The sequence below is a fragment of the Crocuta crocuta genome, unplaced genomic scaffold (assembly GCF_008692635.1).
Source record: "Crocuta crocuta isolate KB4526 unplaced genomic scaffold, BGI_CrCroc_1.0 scaffold165, whole genome shotgun sequence".
Classification (NCBI taxonomy): domain Eukaryota; kingdom Metazoa; phylum Chordata; class Mammalia; order Carnivora; family Hyaenidae; genus Crocuta; species Crocuta crocuta.
Window position 1 is genome coordinate 777,710 of NW_027530502.1, and position 16,733 is coordinate 794,442.

The 16,733-nt window shown below is 38.4% G+C and overlaps 1 protein-coding gene across 1 annotated transcript in view; it reads left to right on the plus strand.

The window, feature by feature from the left end:
- GRM3 (glutamate metabotropic receptor 3) overlaps positions 1 to 16,733 on the plus strand; it is a 218,673-nt gene that overhangs the window by 3,515 nt on the left and 198,425 nt on the right. The gene's annotated exons all lie outside the window — the stretch shown is intronic.

Below are 16,733 nucleotides of genomic sequence, written 5' to 3' on the forward strand. Positions count from 1 at the left end.
TGAGATGATCCTTTCTAAGTAAAGCGCTATGTGCATGCACATTTATGAGACATTTTCATTGCAAATTCAATGTCAACAGAATCCTGTCAACACCCACACTACAAGGGAATTCTGTGACATACTGGTCTGATGCTCCACTGAGCCTCAGAAGCTGTTGTCATGTAAATTCTACTATTGAAATGGAAGTGATTTCCGTAATTAACAGAATGTGCTAGGAATATAATAGTGTATATAGTTTAGATGCGTACGTGAACATGATACACATAGTAATTCTGTTAAAATACAGTAGACCTTTCATACTAAAAACAACCTGAAAAGCCAGTATAATTAAGCTCAAATTTCTCACTGTGCTGTATCATGAAAAATAAGCTCAAATCATGCATATATCTGTATGGAATATATTTAGATGTATGGAGGTACCATATGTGAAGGTTACTTTAAAAATAGAAAAGCCCGAAATAACTACCGGAGAGAAAGAGGTTTTTATTCTGTTCACTTAAAATCTGGTTCCAAGACATCCATGTGTAGGCTTCTTTTAAGATTCTTAAGCAAATATCTTGGTAGACTCATCATCCCACTCAATTGTTTCTCCAAGTCCCAGGCATTGAAATGCGAGCTCTGCTAGATAGTAGAAGAGTAAATGATATGATCAGGAAATAAGTTTGTAGGTTATACTTGGGAAATTCAGAAAATATAGGACTAAGAGTAAGGTGAATCAGCGGCTATACACAGAAATTTAGTGCTGTTTTCTTAGTACATGGCGAGCACTAGAATGTATGTGGAAACATTCCTGTGGATTGTTAAGGGAATAGTAAGGTGTGGCCTTCCCAAACTGAATATATCTTTAACAGAGGTAAATTAGACTCCATGGAATAAATAATTTTTCAACTCATATTCTCCCTCTGGAAGCCCCAAAGTGTTTTTATAGTGCCATTCCTCACGTGGGGAGTACCCTCAAAATGATTTTCCTTAGAAACAAAGGGGAAATCAATTTTCTTGTTATAGGACCTGTAGACTATTAATATACTTGTGACTTCTCTCTGGGACAGAAGCCTTCTAAGAAGTCTGTGTCTACCAAGAATCTATTTCCTCCCTAAATCAGTTATCTTTTTATCGAACTGGAAATTGTACACAATGCAGAGAAATAAATTTGGAAAACATACAGATATTGTTTATGCAAGCACAGACAAAAACATCATGTCTCAAAATAAAACCATATATATATATATATAAGGTGTCTCTATAGAGAGACCGAGGTAGCTCTCATTTTTAATTCCATGTCAGAATTTGCTTCACCATCACTGCCTGAGTACCACTACACACACCCACGCACACCCACACACATTTGAGTAAATTCAGTTAGAAGAGTATAAGAACGCACCAAAGAGATGGAAATTTCAAAACCATGATGCAGTTTGAAAAAACATTGCAACTTCTAAGTGCAGCATGGGGGCATTAAGACTGTAACAATTTGAGGAGACTCCCCTAAAAAACAGATACCATTGGAAAAGAAAAGGTGCTAACAGGGAAGCAATAGATCAATAAATATTTATCAAGCACCTATTATAACCACTGGACATGCATGCAATGGGGACACAAAAGATTTTCAAACACACACAAGATTCCCCAAACGTGAGGTTGACAGTATTCCAAAAACCAAACTTGAAAGTCTGTAATAGTGAAGAGACTACCAGAATAGTCAGCTGAATGAAAAAGTTTCTTCCTTTGTTTAACAGATGTACTGAGATTTAAAATTTCAAATAGGAATGTATTTGAGACAGTGCTAAATGTTGTGAGGTGACAAAACTAATGATAGGTCATAATAATAGATGATAATTATTGACCAATTGCCACGTGCCAAGAATCCCGATAAAACATTCCATGTTCTATCTGATTTAATATTCATAAGAACCCTATGAGGCACCTACTATGATCTCCACTTTACTCAGGAAAGGGAAGCCCAGAGAGATAAAGTAATTTCCTCCAGTTCAGGTATAAACTGAAATTCAAAACTTACATTCTTAGCCCAAGTTCTGTTGTGTTTACTGTTAAGCTATATTGCCTCCCGATTTATGATTGATGCTGGATTCATTTCATTCATGGTTATTTTTGAGGTCCAGCTCAAGAGACTTTGGTTACTTTGGTGACAAGGAAGACCAACCAATGAAATACAGCCCACAAAAGCGTTCCCCAGGCTCTGTCCTTATACACCCCCCCAGAAAGACACTGTCTGCAGAGGGGCAAAGAAATGCATGTGGAAGAAATAAACTACAATACTACTTAGATTTAATCAGCACTAGGGAGAAAAATGGAGAATCAGAAAAGTCTATGAAGACAAAAGGTTTATTAACAAGCTGAGGAATAAATACCAGGTGTGAAAATGTGAGCAAAATGTATTTCTCAGAACCTGATTTTGATGAATATCACAATCAGCAAAACTAAATGCAGTGGCAAAGATAGTCTCATGAAGGGTCAGCATGAGGGTGAACAGCGTGTCTGCTTGTTAAGGCTAAAATGCTCAGGTTTCTCTCCTCTTTACACCCTGACTATGTCCTTTTAGGAAAACAAGCCAGTAAAACTCTCTTGTAGACAAGTAAAAATTTGAAATTTCTTTACCCAGATGAAATAGTCATTCATCATTTGCCTAAGAAATTCTCAACATGTTACACATTTGGCCACTTATTCATAATACATACAACAAAGTGAGAAAGGACAAGGTCAAGAGTTTCAAGTTTTAAATACACTAAGGACAGGAGAAGCCAAGTGACCTCTTGGTGATTCCAAAGACTCAAGTCAGTCGGTAGAAATGCTCTGGGAAAACCCACATATGATTCTTTGAACTTGGTGCTTTCCCACAGCAGGAAGCCTCCTGTCTTGATTACATGAATCTATCATTCATTCCAGACAACCCAAGAGCTGAAATCGGAGTCTTTACTTGAAAGTCTTTTTCTGATTTGTGATTTGTACTAGAATATTTTATAGACAAAAAAAATGAAAGGATATCACAGACCTGTTCCTCCATCTGGTAGAGACTATTTCCTTTGATTGTTAATAATACACAGCAGATAGATTAATAATATTTTATATTTTGCTTAACAATTTCAATGCACCATGTGTTGGTGAATATACAATAACGGAAACTTCATTCAGGAAATATGTTGAGATACATGCCAACTTAGGAGACGGCACTACAAGGTCAGAAACAGTTGGAATTCATAACTGCATCAAGGAGAAAAAGAGATCTGGAGAACATAGTTAACTGCTTCTACTTTGAAGCATCTTATTTTTCATAAAGAAGCAAAGACCCTCCACCTTCTGATGCATTAACCAGAATATATCTGATATATATTGGTGATCAGACCATACCTCCCTTCAGAATTAATAAAGAGCCAAAACAGGGAACATTGATTACTGATACATCTCCTCCATGGGCTTTGTTTAAGGACTGCCCTTGGGAGAAACGTTTTCAAGAATACGAAAAGCCCTACTTCTCTCAAGGAAAATTTCTTCCACTACCTGCTGTGGTTCATTCAATTCTCTCAATTTTAAGCTAAATTAATTCATCCCCAAAGTACAAAAGACCATATGTTTTAAAATCAACATAGTTCACCAACCTTCCAACACAGTGGATTTATAGGTTCTTTTTTTTTTTTTTTTTCCAGAAAAGCTAACTTCATCCAGTATGGTGGAGGCTGGCAGATGCCTACCTCACAATTTTGCTTCAGAAGTGGCCTTCTTTGGCTATGAGTTCTTGCACTAACATGATGCAGAAATTTTAGGAGAAAGAGACCTCCATTGTGGTTAGTGAACAAAGGAGGCCCTGAATGGAAAGACTGAGGTGTTACCAATTACTTGTCTTGCCCACTTTTTACCTTCTAAAATCCAAAAAGTATATTTGTTGTTATGAGATGTAGGTAGGGAATCCACTAATTGTAAGTATGTTCCTAAGATGCAAAAGGTTGGAACAGATGAAGTAGGAGAGAATAAGAAAGTTTAAGGACAATGTCAGAGGTCCCCTCTTCCTGTTTCTCCCATCCTCCCATCTGCACTAAACAATAGTCTTGATTCTGCTGCAAATTGTGTTTAGCAAATTACTGTTTATCTGCATCAGAATCATTTTAAAGTTTACTGAAAAACGAAGAATTCTGGGGCAGATGTATCCCAGACTGATGCTCCTTAACTTGGGGTCCAGCAATACATGTATTAAATGTCTTTCCAGATTATTCTCACGCACACTCAAGTCTCAGAAGCACTACTGTCTTAGTCTGCTCAGGCTCCTATCATAAAATACTATAGACTGGTGGCTTAAAGAAGTCAGGTATTTCTTATAATTCTGGAGGCTGAGAAGGCCAAGATCAAGGTGCCAGCAGATTTGGTTGCTGGTGAGAGCCCACTTCTAGAAGGACTACCTTTCACATGGTGAAGAGAGAGAGTTCTGGTCCCTCTTCCTCTTCTTACAAAGATGCTAATCCCATTATGGGAGCCCCATCCTTATAACCTCATCTAAACCTAATTACCTCCCAAAGATCCCACCTCCATCACATTGGGATTAGGGCTTCAACAGAAGAATTTGGGGTGGGAGAGGGGGACACATTCAGCCTGTAACAATTAGACATAGAATGATGGTCATACAGAGAACATCTAATGAATCACTCTACAAAATTATTCCCCACAGCAAGTCCACTCTAATTAGATTAGCCAGTTATCTAAAATAAATTCCCCAAGCCAGAGTATTAATTAATTAATAAATTAATTAAGCTCAACTAATGAAGCACAGTCCCCATGAGTAGTGTGAATAGATTCGTTTTCTGGAAACTTCTTATTGTTTTCATTGCAAGGAAATCTTTCTTTCATCACCTATAGCAAATTCCACTAAGATACACAAACGATGTATATTTATTAAAATGTTAGCAAGGGAGGTTACTGGCTTTAAAGGGTATTATCAAGGAAAACGTCCTATTTATAAGAATAGAAAGGTCTCTTCATTTGGGTAACCGCACTCTTAAGACTCAAATTGCCTTTATCACTATAGCCCTGTGAGCTGGGGGATGTGGAAAACATCATTTTGTCACAGTTCTCCACTTTGCCCTCCGGATCTGCAGAGCAGGAGAAAAAAATGAAAAAAAAACAAAAAACAAAAAAACCCTCATTTGGCAACTTCTTCTGCATTCTCCACTCAGCTTCTACTTCGTCCAAGTGAATGGTTGCTTAGCTGAAGCTGGCAATCCTCACAAATACTGCCAAAGATAGTTTCCTAAGCAGCATCCAGAGCCACATGGGAAAAAAACGAAGAGGGAAGGAGGGATGGGCAGCACGGGGTTGGGGAGACCTAGGCTGGGCCACCAGCTTCACCTCCTAGGGGGGGTCTGAGCAACCTCTTTGTGTTCCCTTGAATTCCATACTTAATTACTGACTTCTTGGAGTGAGAAGTAATAATAAAAACAATCACATATCCCCACATTAAAAAACATTTGAATTGTTAAAGCTCAGGCTGTTTCAGGCACAAAGATGTCAAATTGCTTAAAGTTACACTGTGTCCCTGGAAGAGTGTGGCTTCCTTACTCTGTGGTGGTTACAGTGCTTATACTGATAATGGTGTTTCCACTGACAGAGTTCTGTCTAGCTCAAGCTAAAAGCCCAGCACCACCCCAAGCCAGTGTCTTCCTTCTCAGTTCCAGATTCTAGGAGGAACACCACCATTTCCCCAGAAAATGGTTTAAATATTAGAATTTCCAATGACATTTCTTTTGTGTTTGGTCCTCTGTAGATCCTTCTTCCAAAACTCATCTGGTGCAGGTCTTCTTTTCTCTCCTACTACTGCCAGAAGCTTAACCCTTGCCTTCCAATCTTCTGCAACAGTTTATCTCCCTCATTCTCTCCCTCTTCATTTATTATTTATCTGCCAGATATTTAATAAGTGCCTACTGTGTATCCAGTCACTGTTCTAGAGATAGTGCAGCAAGTGAAGGACAACGGCTAAAAGAGTTTAGAAGGATTTTTCTTCTCATTCAGCTTACACTAAATAGAGTCAGATGATAAACAAGAGAACTAAGGTGCTGTACAGAAAATATAACGATGTGATAAAATAATAAAATATCATGACATCATGATGTATAAAAATGGAGATGAGGATTTGGAAAAGTCAACATTCGGCTACCAGTTGAATTTTAATGAATAACTGACTTTTACATTCTATTCCCTGGTTTAAAAGGCACTAAAGAGCCACTTGTCAGTTGAGAAGGAAGTTTGAACTTCCTAACTTGGCCATCAAAATTTTCTACAAGCACATTTCTTTCTCATTGGGATCTCCTCCTCTACCCAGATTTTCTGTTAGGACACAAAATAGAACTTTGAGCATCTTTATGGTCACAACTTCATTTAGAAAAGATTTTTAATGTCTATTTACTTTTGAGAGAGAGAGTGGCAGAGAGAGAGACAGAGACAGAGTGTGAGCAGGGAAAGATGCAGAGAGAGAGAGAGAGAGGGAGAGACAGAACTTGAAGCAGGCTCCAGGCTATGAGCTGTCAGCACAGAACCAGACATGGGACTCGAACTCATGAACTGTGAGATCATGACCTGAGCCAAAGTCAGATGTTTAACCGATTGAGCCACCCAGGTGCCCCTGCAACTTCATTTAGAATGTGCTTCCACTTCTTTTCTCTGAATCTATATTTTAAGGCAAATTTCAAATCTCATCTTACCTAAGTCCATACTAATGATGCTTACATTTGTCCTTCCAAAGCCATTTTTATCCACACCATTCATGTGACCTTCCTCAGGGATGGGTTTCAACAGTTGTTTTGACCTGAGTAATAGGTAGAAAGAACACTAATTTGTGGAATAAAATCAGAAGGCCAAATGACTTTCATTTCTCATTGCCCCCTTAAAATGCATTCAGTAAAATATACTCTGATGTGATTCAGTGATAGACCTTAATTACAAGCAGTCTCTATTCAAAACTTAGTAAGCCTGGACCAATGTAATCGTTACACCTTCGAACTTTCAAGGTAAGTCTCCTCTCTGTCCGCAACAGGAGCCTATTTTAGATAGGAAGTTGAGAACAAAAGCTCCAGACCTTCTCAGGGTCTTTTCCACCTTTTCTTGTTTCTCTTACTAACTCGGGCTCTGACTCTTCCGAGGTTGGGGGTGGAAGGAGAGCTTCGGCAAAACAGGTTAGTGAAACAAGAAGTTCTTATCTGATGGGGGTGCCTGGGTGGCTCAGTCAGTTGAGCTACTGACTCTTGATTTTGGCTCAGGTCCTGATCTTGTGGCTCATGGGCCCATATCCCATGGGGTTCTCTGTCTCCCTCTCTTTCTGCCCCTCCCCTTTTCATGCTCTATTTCTCTCAAAATAAATAAATAAATAAACATTAAAAAAGGAAATTCTTAGCTGACGTGTTTCATATTCTCTGGGCCCCCAGATTTTTAAGGCTGACTCCCTCAGAGTGAGTGTGTGTGTGTGTGTGTGTGTGTTGAGACTTATTTGTTCATTGCTGACAGTCTTAGTTTCCTTGAAACAAATTTTCCTTTGTTGTACCATAGCTCTTCAGTGCCGGCTCTTTCAGTGGGACACTCTATATAAGCTCATTTTTGAGGTCTCAATGCCCCTCCAGCACTTTCTCAGGAGTTAGGTCTCTCTCTGTCAACACCACTCCCCCCCGACTTTTGTTCACAAAAAAAACACTAACATGTTATTGCAGGAACAACCCTAGGCATGTGGATGTGTCCCAGTGCAGCAGTGTTTCATTATTGTTCCACTGAGGAAGCATCTCAACCTCTCACCCTTCTCTTATCCTCTGTATTTCCCAGTCTGGAGTCAGACCTAGCCCATTGTGTGATGCTATGTGCTTTGGTGCACATAAGCATCTCCTGATACATTCTCTCTCTTGTGAACATACTTTGACCATACTTTGACCTAATGAATATAGTGCATTTGCTTGCTTAGATGCCTGTGGTTTCTAATTTAGCTGTGAATTTAGCAAAGTGCTTTGGTACCACTGCACAGAAAGATGCTTGTGGGGTGTATGAGTATGGTAATAAGTTCAAAGTGAAAAAGCTTGTAACTTTTTATGACCCAGAAAAATGTTTTTTTTATGGGGCTACCTGTATGGAGACTTACAGAAATCAATGCCTATGAAATAATTTAAGAGGTGGCTCGAACATTCATCTGTCTTCTTGCCTAGAATTAACTCTAAAAAGACAAACATCTTGCCTTTTTTCAGCAGTCTACAATAATGAATGGAACATATAATGGTATCTAACACATATTTAATGAATGAAGGAATCCAATTTTAAAGTTTTTATATAATCCCTGAGTATCTTCCTGGCTGAAATTAACATTAATTTCTCCCCTTCATATATTATGCTTTGAAAGCAAGAATTATTGTTACAATCTTAATTTTATTCCATAAATTACATCATTTTCCTCACGGCATGTTGGATCACCAGCAAACTAACTCCTTATAAAAATTTTAAAAATTGCCATGTAAAGTAACATCAATTTAGTTAAATAAGTCCATACTGAAGGCCCCCTACTTTTAAGGCACTGGGAAAGGCATTGAGGAGGAGAGAATGAAAAAGGAATCATTGTCTCCGTAAGAATTTACAATCTTATAGAAGAGATGAGATATGTGTGTAACTATAGTAACAGGAAAGTTCAGGAGCTCACTTATAAGACCCCTGAGTGGATAATAATACTTCTGCTTGGTTTAAATGTAGAAAGTATCATGTAAAAAAATTGCTTCTGTGTTAGACCTTGAAAAACAGTTACGATTTCAGAAGGCGGGGAAAGTCATTCTAGATCTATGCAAAGGTAGAGATGAGGTGTGTGGATATATTTGGGGACCAGCGTGTGAACTGGCCAAGTTTAAGGGTAGTTATACTCTCAAGGAGGATGTAAAACTGTAAGAGCAGGTGGAATAATGGCCAACATTTTTCCTGTAGGCAGAGGGAAACCTATGCAAACATTTGAGCATGGGAATCTGAAAGCCCAATGTGAAGATCAATTTGAGGAAACAGAGATTTAGGAGTCGAGGACTGAGCTGGCCCACTGCAGCAACGGGTGAAGGGTAATGATCGCCTAACCTAGGGCAGGGGTAAGAGGAACAGAAAACATGAATACATCTAAGGAACACAAAGATGAGTAGCACCTAGTAGGTAGGAATGAGCAGTTGGCTGACCAACAACAGTGAAAACAATTAAGCTCATCGTTTTCCTCCTCCAAGAGAGAACATGTTCTTTCAAATTGCTGCTTTGATAAAGGCAAGGGGGCTTCAACAAATGGCTATTTTCTTTTTTAGAAACTTGGGTCAAAAGAAGATCGGAATAACCAAATAACTATTTGAAAACAAGACAGAAATGAAGTCATTATTTTCTGTGTGGTTATGATTTGATAGAATTTATCAAAAGACAGTAGGTTAAGCCACAGTGCTCTCTCGCCAAGCCTCTACAAGAGCCACCCACTGGCCTCCTTGACCCTTGGCTTTCCCCCCTAAATCTATCCCCCAGGCGATAGCCAGAATTATCTTAGTATAAATCTGAACATGTTACTCTCTGCTCAAAACTCTCCCAAGACTTTTCCATGGCTCTCGGGATAATCAAAACGTGCTTTACCTGGCCCACTCTGATCTGCGTGTGCCCCCAACTGCATCTCATCCCTTTGCAACTCACTCCTTCCAATCAAACTGAACAGCTTGCGTGCCTAGCCCTCTCTCTTCCCCGGCCTCCTCACAGGCTGGGCAGCTTCCCAGAGCACTGGCCCACTCAATTAGAATGTTCAGGGCTCCTTTAGAATTCTGTACCACTCGTGACCTCCTCTCATAGGTTACTTCTTGCTGCTATGCACACCCCAAGCTGCCTGCACTTCCCTTCGTCATGCTTTGTTACCATCACCTAGCTCCCTACGGTAGTCTTTCAGGGCTAAAAAGAGAGATCAGGCTTGCTTATTCGCAGCTCTATCTCTGTTGCCCAATAGAGCGAGTATCACATAGGAGAAAATCAATAAATATTTATTGAATAAATGGAGTCGTGGTTAATTAAATCACTTTGGAGTTCATTCTCCTCATTTTTAAAACTGGGTATTGACTTTTAAGATTCCTTTAGTCACATATTTTAAGTAACCTTTGTCAATAAAGACAGAATTCAGCATCCCAAGTCAGAACCAGTAAACTCAACCAATGGGTCTGGTTTAAAATTTATATTTTACTGACTGTCTAAATAGCAAAGTCACTAATAATGCTAGTAAGAGGTTTCCTTATTCCTCAACCTGGCTTCATTTTGCAAACATTTCTCCTCTTCAGTTCACCTTAAACAGTAAAGTATGAGTAGCAAAGAAATAGAGGCAAATGATCATGAAAACTTCGCAAGAAAGTCAGTTTCCAGGCAGATTACCTCCTTGGAGTTTTCATAAATGGAAAATACATTTCAGCCATTTTCATAGAAGAGGATCCACAAATCCCATCTGATAATATTAGATCCCACGAGCTTTAGTGAACAACACCCCAAGGTGTTCCATTTGATACAAACTCTGTTACAATACTTCTTAAGATAAAATAAATGTGGTCCGCACATATATTCTCCACAGCATTCCTAGGAGAATGAGCTGAACACTGTAACAGAAACTTTTATTGAGTACTTATTACATACCAGGCGCTGTTTATTTACTTTACCTATATTAACTCATTTCATTCTGACACCAGTCCTATAAGGTGTAGAGCATTATGATCCCCATTTTATAGAGGATGAAACTGAGGTACTCTCACAAGTGGACATAGTAAGAATATAGCTAGGATATGGACCCAGCTATTTTAGCTCATGAACTTGATTAGTTGATTATACTGCCTTGGTGAAATCCTCCCCAAACTAGAATATTTAATATGCAAACACCATTTGGAAGTATTATCTTCTATTCCCTCATTTGAGAATAAAAAACAACTGAAAACCTAGTGACACTCTGAGCTCTTTGTAGAAAATAAAAATCAGTGGCATGGTCAAATATTGGCTCAACTTGCTCATTTTATTGAGCAGAATATATATAACTACTTATGTTCCTCACTTTTACTTAAAGTGTTCTAGTTTCAGTAGCTTCAGAGTCAGATGCAACTAACAGGAAGCATTATCAAGCCTTGATTTCATCACAAAAAAAATGACACTCTTGATCTCCAGAATTTGTCCACAGCTTGAAAAGGCAAAATGACAATGCTCTTAATCTTTATATAAAAAGAAATAGAATTTAAAGGAAAAGAGAAAAAAAATCACTTCTTTTATTTTCCGGGGTGAGGGGGGTGGATCTCACATTCCTTTGTATGAAACAAAAATAATTGATACATTGGTGAAACCGGCGAGCAGGAAATTGTCCTACTTTCTTCCTTTTCCTGTCCATCCAGCTCTCAGAGTAGGTATGTTTACGTGTATCTAATCCTTGAATTGATTTATTAAGCTGAGTTTACAAGTTAAAAAGGAAGAGGTCCTGAGAAGATAATTACAGGAATACAAATCAAGAGAGACAACTTTGAAAGAATAGTAATTGTGCTTCTTGAAACTGACCTTAAATCCCTAAGAGGAGGAAGAACAGCTGAAAGCAACCTTTTCTCTCTATTCAGAAGTGATGGCGAATTAATTGTGCAGTTTAGCTGAACTTTGCTTTTCCTTGTATCCTAGGAGAAGATCTCTGACAGACTGGGAATTTTTGCTTGTTAGTATCTAGAGACAGTTCTTAATAGCACATGGTCTCATTGGAAAACCCTAATTCCCAAAACAAACAAAGAGGAAAAGGTGAACATAATCATCCACTGGAAAAGGAAAAAAGAAAATAGTATGTTTGGAAAATATTTATTTTGATAATTTAGTTTTAAATAATCCCTAAGAAAAACCCTTGCCAACATCAGCAGTCTGACTACAGGACCCAAACTTGCTCATCCATGAAGATGTAGAAGGCTTGTGTCCTACGTGGTTTCATAGTTATTTTGATTAGGAATACTAATGATTAGCACTTTGGTTAGCGCTTAGTGAACATTTTATCTACTTGTAGTTTATCAGCTAATCCATGCAGTTCTAGCAAAGAGAAGGTCTGAGCATTTGCAAATAAATAGCAACACTTTTGCTATTTTTTTGATAGTAAAAATGAAAGCATTAGAATTCTAACTTATTTCAAACTGGCTATTTCCATGCATGAACATACCATTTCACTTAGCTACTGTTACCTTATGATGCCAATTCTATAGCTCCCTTCATTTAATCATGATATATTCATTCATCCATTCAACAGCTGTTAATTAAGCACATATATCATATTTGAACTACGTTAGGCACTGGCAAGGAAAAACATAAAACAAAAAAATGGTCTCTGCCCTCAAAGGTCTTTATTTGTAACTTTAAACTCTACATCTTAAGATTTTTTTAGAAGTGTAAGTGGCATCACAATCCATCTAATTTTTCAGGCAGAAATGAGTCAAGCAGTCTATAGGGAAAGAGATAGGCTTCTTTGGGCTTTCCTGAAAGAATGCCAGAGGCTTCAGAGTCAACCCAAATGTGGTACCTTTCCTTTTCTCTTAGTAACAAGAATTGCTTAATGCTTTTAAAAAGGAAAACGTGGGGCACCTGGGTGGCTCAGTCGGTTAAGCGTCCAACTTCAGCTCAGGTTATGATCTCACAGTTCGTGGGTTCCAGCCCCGCGTTGGGCTCTGTGCTGACAGCTAGCTCAGAGCCTGGAGCCTGTTTCAGATTCTGTATCTCCCTCTCTTTCTGACCCTCCTCTGTTCATGCTGTCTCTCTCAGAAATAAATAAAACATAAAACAATTTTAAATAAAAAAATAAAATGGAAAACGTGTTGCAACGTAAAATACACAGGTGATGACTGAGGGGTGCGCTGGGTCGGAGTCCTTAACATCTCAGCACGTGTAAAAATGCCTCCAATGACTGGAACTCAGTCTATGTTGGCACATCCATCTCTTCTTCCCAGAAGCTCTGAGTACCTTCTGTATGTGTCGGACCCTGTTGTAGGTGCTGGGTGTCTGTAGACTTGACTTCCAAGTTACTCATGGTCCTACTGTACAGCATGTATAGAAAATAAGTCACGTGTGTAGTCCTTAACTTATCAAGGACAATATGCTCAGGATTTTTAAAAATTCAAGAGGTATGTGGTACCTGGGTGGCACTGTAGGTTAACGGTCTGACACTTCCTTTAGGCTCAGGTCATGATCTCGTGGTTTTATGGGTTGGAGCCCTGCATTGGGCTTTGGACTGGCAGCAAGGAACCTGCTTGGGATTCTCTCTCTCATTGTCTCTCTACCCCCGCCCCTACTCATGTTGCCTCTCTCTCTCTCAAAAATAAATAAACTTAAAAAAAATTTTAAGAGGTGCTCAATAGAATGTAGACTCAAAAACACCCCCACATTTTCTAATGTTCTTTTCCTGAGGTTAAATGGAATTTGGTGTAATTATGGAAACAGACTATTCTTGGACAATTTTTAAAAATGTAATCTGAATCTAATGGCACTGGGACATGTATCGGGGGCCAATTCAGATTTTACGGAATAAAAAGCATTTTTTGCTGCCAATGTTGTTCTGAAATTAATCACAAAATGTGGTGTTTTTTTTCAGTGACATCAAAAATCATAAACTAATCAATAAATCAACTAAGGCTAGAAACCACCATCAGCTTGTAAATTGATTTACTATCTATTATATTCCCTCCATAGAGGAATATAATAGGCACTTTCACAGTTTAATGTTTCTGAAATTGAGATATAATTCAATTTATGTGCACATTTTATGTAATAATATTTCTTTTCCAAAAAGCTGTTCTCAGATTCAGGGTGAATCTTATAATGAATAGTGCCAGATTTAAAGAAAGACATTAGTTGCAGGCCCACTAACTGCCAATCTTATAACTATATGTTCCATACTAAGCGTAAATATCGGAATCCAATTTACTTTTAAATGTTTCACATTTTGCTACAAATGGAACAATCAACACTCTTTCATCTAGTTTCAAAATCCACAATCACTTTCTTTGAAATACCTCACTGCCAGAATCAGAAATTCTCTCTTCATGCTTTCATGATCTCTGCTTGAAAGTAAGAATAGTTTCTTATTTATCTCTACACATTTCTTGTAGGGAAAGCCATGTCCTAGTCATTTTTGTATCACTGGAGTCCATAATAATGCTTTAAAAATAGTAAATGTTGAATGAATGAATAATGAAAGAAGGAATGAGGAAATAAAAACACTGGACACAAGGAGCTCTCAATAAGTGTTAGTTGAATTACAACGCGCTACTTAGGTTGACTGACAGAGTGCATCGCCATAGCTCACCGATCAAGTTTTAATACTTTTAGGTAGTCTTTGCCCTTGTACCATCAAGAGGAAATTAGTAAATGCTAATACAAACAATTGTTTTGATATTTGATTTTATGTATATCGAAGACCTGTATATCTTCAAGAGTCTTAGTATGTCGGTCATTGGCTCAAACTGACTTCTCATATACCCAACTATTTGTATGATGTTGCCGTTTATTAATGTGTCATGAGTCACTTTTATCTTAAAGATGACTTTTTGAAAATAAGAATACATTTGAAACACAACCTTCTTCAGTGATTACTTTCTACACATATTCTAGTATTAAATTACTTTTAATGTATTCTCACCTTTACACTTTAACATCCATGTACCTAATAACGTCTAAGACCCATGGGAATCACCAAACCTAGCATTTTGTTTCTCAACAGAACTCATCCATTTAGGGTTGTTGCTGTCGTTTCTCATTTATGTTATAGCTTTTCCCCTGATGAGTTACAACAGCCCATTAAATTCAAAAACTGCTTTAAGTAAATGGGGCCAGTACAAAGAAATATATTTTAGGGGTGCCTGGGTGGCTCAGTTGCTTACGCATCTGACTTCGGTTCAGGTCATGATCTCACAGTTCATGGGTTAGAACCCCACGTGGGGCTCTGTGCTGATGGCTAGCTCAGAGCCTGGAGCCTGCTTCAGATTCTGTGTCTCCCTCTCTCTCTCTGACCCTCTCCAGCTCACGCTGTCTCTCTCTCTCTCTCGAAACAAACCAAAAAATTTTTAAAAAGAAACATATTTTAATACAACTAATGAGAACAGTTGTGGGTTTTTGTTTTTTTTTGCAAATGCTCAGTGACCTCTAAATTAGAAATTTTAAATCTATTTATAAGTTACTTATTATCTAATAGCAGAGACTATTTTACCAATGAGATCTCTTGAGGTATAAATGTAAATAGGCAAGGGGTGACTGGGTGGCTCAGTCAGTTAAGCATCCAACTTTGGCTCAGGTCATGATCTCATAGTTTGTGGGTTCAACTCTCACATCAGGTTCTGTGCTGACAGCTCAGAGTATACAGCCTGCTTCAGATTCTGTGTTTTCCTCTCTCTCTCTGCCCCTCCCCTGCTCATGCTCTGTCTCCATCTGCCAAGTCTCAAAAATAAATAAAACATTACAAAATTATTTTTAAAAATGTAAACAGTTAAGAATAAAGGATCTCAGACCAAGCTCTGTAGTAGTGCTATTTATAGGTCACACACACAAAAAAGAAAGAATCAAAAGATGGAGATAAGTGCTGGTGACTGAATCAAGAGACAAGAGAAAACGGTAATCATGAAAACAAAGAAATTTTCTGAGAAGGCAGTGGTCACAGTACTGATGCTACAGCGAGGACAACTTAGCTGAGAAAATTGAAAGGAGCAATGCTTTAGCATCTTGATCCTAAAAATTAATGAGATCAATGCAGCTTGCATCTTAAAAGCCATTGGAAGTTTCCATGGAGTTGGGAGATAGAAGACCATTTGGAGGGAAATGAGTTGAAAATTGGATTTGAGGAAACAGAAACAGTTATTACTCCTCGTTTGCGTAGCTCTGCAGGAATGGGCAAGGCAGGGCAGTGCAACAGAGTAGAACATGGGTTAAAAGACAGCCTATAAATGTTTCCTAACTTTGGCTGAACTATGTGTTGTAAAGATGAGATTGAAGTAGTCTTGGGGTCAGATCAAAAGTCCTTATAGACCTTGTTAAGAATTTTGTTGTGAGATTTTAGGCTTAGCGTAATGGTAAGCCATTCAAGTTCCTGCACATGTGCAGTTTATGGTCTAGTGTGGGAGAGAGAGATGAATCGAATGTCTCAAATAAATATAAAATTGTAACCTCCATGCATGCTAAAACAAAGAGATATACAGTGCTGTGGGAACACCTGGTAAGAGGGTTTGATATCACAGAAGTCAAGTTTCCATGAAAAAATGACAAGTGGAGAAGGAGTTAAGTGGAAAGGAAGTAAAGTGGTGTTCAGTGGGCTGAGCAGAAGCACAGATAGTGTGAAAGGAGACGGTATGGCCTGTATGAGGAACTGAAAGGTCAATGCGATTGCAATATTGAGATCAGGGAGCAGCACTGCACACGTTCAGAGTTGTCCTTCGCCTAAAAACAATGAGAGATCATTCAAGCACTTAAAACAGAAGCTGGGTCATGCATTCTTTTATGAAGAAAGCCCACTGGAATATGGAGAATGGATGACGGTGGAGGGATCTGAATAGATACAGGCACACCGGCTCATAGGACTTTTTGTAACTGTACAGAACACAGAAAATGGTAGGTTGGGCAGCCTTGGAAGAAATGATGATGAGTGGATGATTGAAAGAAAAATTTTATGAATTAAAAACTGTAAAGACTTAGTGATATATGGGTTATGGATGTAAAATTTCATCTGGATGTTTACA